Raw genomic sequence first — 6000 nt, forward strand, 5'->3', positions numbered from 1 at the left:
CTGAACAGCAGAAAATTAGCTCTAGAAGTGATCATAGAACCTGGGGAAAACGTGGTGACCTGGAACCCCAATAAATTTGGAACAAGGGCTGAACTGAGGATGACTAGTGGCCGCACATTATGTTTTTATATTCTCGTCCCAATCTACCCAGTGTGCACACAGGTTCTATGATCACAGTCATAGACTAGGTACACTACTTCACGGAATTGGTGTACAGAAAAATTCTGACAATACAAAAAGAACAACGCATTCTTCAGTATGCTGACAAAAAATGTGTGTAGGGCTCTCTATACCCTATGTATATGTTTGTCTGTGTCTGTCAATTTTAGTTTCATACCCTTTGAATATATGTACTGTAAGAACATATATTGTTGGGGCTCTATGAATTAATAAATAATAAATATCAAAGTAGTTGTGAACATTTTTATTATATGATGTAGACGTCAGTTTAGGATTTTGCTAAACTCTCCGGGCTTTGGAGATATATAGTTGTAAAATACTTAATATTCGAAGGGAACTAAATAGCTTTCAAGAGAGTGAAGAAAAAACGTGAGAAGAAAAAAAAAGCATATAAATGAATCAATATTAAGGTTTTCTCATTGATTTTCTAATGTCCGTTTCTGGGGCAGCGCTGTAAATGTGGAGCTGTCATCATAGGAACTAATGGAATGTCCCTGTCACATTTCACACTTTGCAGTAGAACTGATTGTTAATTATAGTTTACTTACAAAGCAGTGAGAATCTCACAAAGTGAATAATACATAATCCCAAACCGAATATTTGTTACTTTGCCTTGTGTTTTCGCACCTTCCTCCAAGGGTGAAATTTCTCTTTAGCGGTAACAGAATATTCATCATTTTATAAAAATCTCATTTGCAGGCTCAGCCAGATATTTTGTGGCTTTACCTGAAGGTGTTTGTTAACTTTCCTCTAGTGCCATATTTAAATCTAGATATTTTGCCATGTACCATACCGCCCAATATTCTAAAATGGTCAAAGAGGGACAAATTTGGTTTTGGGTTAGATATGTGGTTAAGAAGCAGGAGGATACCACATGATACCACTTTGCAGTTTAAAATTAAATACCTTTTGACCTACTAATAAGATCCCCAATTCATTCAAGAGGGCCGAGGTTTACATTATTCAAGTACATTGTAAGTATCGTTTTAACTGTTACCGTTATGCTACTTTGTCTTCTAGATTTTTAATTAGTTAACGAAGATGAGCAAGTTAAAAAAAAATATATATACATATATATATGTTATATAAATGTTATTTATTGTGTGGTCCGTACACTCCTGCAGAGTTTTTGCTGCTCCAGAAGGAACAACTATCAGCCAAGGGCTTGGAATAAGTAAGATTTGCAAATGTCAAACACAGCTTAGAAGCTTTGGCATAGATCAGAACTGATTATTTAACCAAAGGAATCTCGCATTGCCAAATAAGCTTTTGAACTCAGCCTTAGAACGCTTTATTTTCCATAACGAAAGTTGTACTGGCAAAGGTTTCAGGCACCTAAAGTAGTCATGGAAGAATGTCCGTATTCCTGCCAGAATACAGCCCGGCAAGAAAATATCATAATGACTCAATATAGTTTGATTGCTCTTTTTAATTTAGCTAATTTACAGTTAAAAAACGATTTTTTTGTAATTATGTCAGCAATAATGATTTTGTTGATCTTCAATTAAAAAGTGTGGAAGTAAGCAAGATTCATTCACTTGGTGGTCAATTCACTCGGGTAAGGTATGTCCTCAACAAGTTAAAGTTGTGCTCCCAGTGCTCCCAATGCAAAGCAGAATATAAAATTTAAAAAAATAATCTTTTTTTGACCAGCAAAAGATATGCTAAACATATTTATAAACATATAAACATATCCCGACACATTTAAAAATGTGTGTGAAAATAAGTAGATTAAAGGCTGGAGTCCACACATTGTAGATGTGTGGTAGGGGCTATCCCATTCTTATAACATCCAGAAAATCTCATGCGTCTAAGTATGCCTTATGGATAAACAAGCTGTCATCTTATAACTTCATGTGCTGAGCTGCGGTTAATATCCTGAGCAGCTGGTCCTCAGTATGACAATCCAATAAATATGAGGGGAAAAAACACGCACTTGTGCCACCAACATTTATTCACTATTGAGAGTGAGCAACACAAATATTTCAGTGCACACTACCCCATTTTCACTGTGCTGACAAGACAAGGCAAGAGTTCACTATTAACGGAAGGCACGGAGTGTGTGTTTTTTTTTAAAATCTCATGTCCATTGCATAATCAGGCCAAGTACGTGTATATATATATATATATATATATATATATATATATATACTGATTATATAAATACAATCTATATAATCTAGTGATCTAGTATGTTAAGCAAATAACAATATCAATTTGTTGTCCGTCCAACGTTTCAACACATGGAATATGACACAATATGTTTGTGCTGTTACAAACATTGCTCTATTCTTGTGTCACATGAGTGCAGACTAGATTTAGCAGTGGATCTGTGAAATCCTGCGGTTTACAGTTCTGTCTATTAAACAAATCAATGTAGCAGTGTTTGCAGATTAAAATAAGCAATGAATATGTATTAAGAACCATCTTCATCCATCCCCAAGAATAGGTAGAGTCAGCCTTTGTAAGAGTGGAGTGAAAAGAGGCGAGAGAAGGACAGGAAAACTAGATAATGCTGGCCCTGCCACCTGAGACAGACTTCGGCTTCCATGAGGTTAATTAAACAACAGCATATGCTGTATGTAGCTTTAAATGCACACACAAGCCAAAAAAAAGAACTTTAATGCCCATGATAGCTGAGTGGTCCCTTGTAAGAGGGTCATAATTTCTTACACCTATGTGGATTCCACAGTATCACCCATATGCATTTGCCCCTTGCCTCTCCTCGCACGTGTGCAGAATATGCTCTTGAGTTCAATAGGAGCATGTCCTGCCACTGATTGGCTGCTCCAAGGCACAAAGGAACCATGCTTCTGCACCTCTGCACATTTTGTTGTATGTTTATTTTCTTTTTGTTTTATGTTTAATGAATGCATTTTGAAATACTTACAAATTACTTTAATACGTATTCATTGCTAGAAGGTCTGACGATGACAGCTCCCCGTAAGCTGTAGTTGAAATATGAATGGGACAAGATTTGGCATAAATACACCATTGGTTTGGTGCAGGGTTTGGTTAATCAAAAATAAAAGGAGTGACGCTTAAACACTATAGAGACAAATGTTAATGTCAGCAGATGAGGTGAAACAGCGTTTCTAAAGACAAACATTAAATGATGAGTGCTGTTACTTTATTGCAACATCAGAATGCCTAAGTGGCAACGTACTCCTTAAATAGCTTATTCCTCTTTCCTGTGTCGCATTTAACAGCTTTTTTTTTTTTTTTTGCTAACTTTCCACTTTCTTCATGTGCTGATTTCCAATATGTTTAAACCATCTTAGAGGTAGTTTTTCAAACAGATGAGTAGGACAGAATACAGGGAATTTATAACCACTTAACAATGTCAGAGGGCCTAGCAAATTCTGCACTGCATATTCAGAGCTTTGAGTACATTCAAGGCATTTTTATGTCATACCTTAAAGCAATGTTCCTGGACAAAGCTCTAAAGGGCATGCTTTGTTTTTGTGGTGTCTTATTTGTAGGGTTTTAAAAACAAGCATGCCGTATGCAATGTTCCTCCTAAGATGTGCGCATGTCCCCTGGTTGGGGAGATCATAGTCATACAGACCTCACATTTTACTGGTCTCTAGCAAGCAGGAGGAGAACAGATGTCAGGCTCCCATCATAGGACCAAGGTAAGAGATTGGGAGAAAGGGTAGAGACAGGAGCTTCCTGGAGGATGACCGATGATTCAGTGGCTGAAGAGAAAAAAAAGAGTTATCAAATGCAGGGCTGGCCTCAGAAAACAGGACCCCCTGCCGCATCGCACCCCATGCTCCTACTACCACTCTTACATTGGGGCCACTAGGCCCTAGAGTTTGCAATGGGGCCACCAGACTCCAAAGTCCATAAAGGTACCACAAGGGCCCAATCCCTTGAAATGGACCACATGGGAAGATAAGCACACAAAGGAGGAAGCCTATACATATGTATTAGATATATGGATAAAACTGTGCTTACAGGCTTCTTCAAGGCCCCCCAGCCTGCCATGAAGAAGTCATCCGTTTTGCTCAGGATTGCTTGTTTGGCAGGCAGACACGCTGCTTGAGTGGGCAGCTGTGAGAACCCACAAATTGTTCAGGGCGACACCTCCGCATAAGTCAAAATACTCATTGTCAATGTCCTCCTGGATACTCAGTGCCCAGGGCCAGCTACCGGGCTCCGCATCCTTTCCCCCCCACCCCGCGGGAGCCGTGGAAATCCTCCACTAGGGGTCTGTTTCCACAAACTGAAATAAAAATGTAAAAAAAGTAAAAGGTTGAAAAATGACAGAAGAGAAAAATAAAATGTGTACATTTTTTCACATCCATATAAAACATCAAAATGTTTGAACGTTAAGGGTAACGATCTATCCCCTATTTCTTTTCTAAAGCTATTGATGCCAAATTATCTGTAATAGATAAACTCACCTCCATGTTCAGAGCTCTCAGATGCACCGAAAAGAAACCATATTATAAAAAAAATCAGGAACGGCTTCATGTTTCACATTGAAAAGCCATGTACTTGTGCAACAGAATGTGCAGCCTATTTATATCTAGTGTCAAAGCAGAATCCAATATGTGAGGTCACAGGACGACAAAAGTGTGAAACACAAGAATATGAGGAGGCAGGGAAATAAATAAAAGCAAATCACATGTGTACAAAACCAGATTAATAACACAGACATTAACTCCAGCATATTTAATAAAAATTATTAATGTGCTCATGTAATATAAATTAAAGGAAAACATTAAGACCTAATTTGTCTTAAATGATTTAATATAAAACAATTTAATATTAAGTTTAATATAGAAAAAAAACAGCCTGACAGGAATTCACAGGCTGGCACGATCTCAATGGATAACGTGGATTAGCGCAAGTTCTTACAAAGCAACAAATGGCAGCTCATGGTATAACACATAAATATATAGGGCACACAGGCAGGAAACAAAAATGTAGAAGTAGTTCTTCATATCCACCTACATGGCAGATGAGCCAAACTGGCACATTAGCCAGTGATCAGTCACAGCTAAAAGCAGATACAATAGACCCTGGCACTTTATCATAAATGATGACAAACAAGCACGCAAATGTACTTATAATAGCTTATAAAGGTAGATAATACTGCAGAATATCAATGTTTTTGGGGTTAGCATGACTAGCCTACTACCTGGGTAGTGATGACCAGCTCCTATGGCAAGATCAAGACTAACACATGACAAAGAAGAGAGAAACATGTGCTAACTGAGTCACTGGCACATTATCTTCCAACGCTGTGAACGCCGGCAAGTGATCCCACTATCCAGCGGAGAATGGACCGTGACCTCTCCCAACAACTAAAACAGGCTAATGATCTCTCAGGGTTTCCACAAAGCTTAACACACCGATAGCAGAGCATCAAAGGACAGCAAATACTGTTAGGAAGCACAACATGCTATAATTGAAAAGTGCAAGCATGCAGAGAAATAGATATTACATTATATCGCTTGCTCATTGGCAGATGTAAAAAACTGGAGGAAAGCCGGTGTTGTTGTTGTTGTTATTATTTGTGTCTGTGTGGCAAGGGACAGACAGTCTCTTCTATGATAAGTGTCCTGTTCTCTGGCTCACGCTGTGAAATAAGTACTGGACAGGCTTGGAAATTCTATTGCAAAAAAGAGATATAAGGATGTAGACTCTAAATATAAAGACTACCCTTATAAAGGGGAGAATTCCACTTAAATGCATTGGACGGGCTCAAAATGCATTGTTTTCAATGGACCACCCATTGTCCTTAAGGGGTTAATAACCCTCTGCGGGTCAGAAGCCCATTTGCGCTTAATGAGTTAAAGTAATTTGCCT

This window comes from Sceloporus occidentalis, unplaced genomic scaffold, assembly GCF_023333645.1.
Source record: "Sceloporus occidentalis isolate IW3139 unplaced genomic scaffold, rSceOcc1.0.p SCAF_166, whole genome shotgun sequence".
NCBI lineage: Eukaryota > Metazoa > Chordata > Lepidosauria > Squamata > Phrynosomatidae > Sceloporus > Sceloporus occidentalis.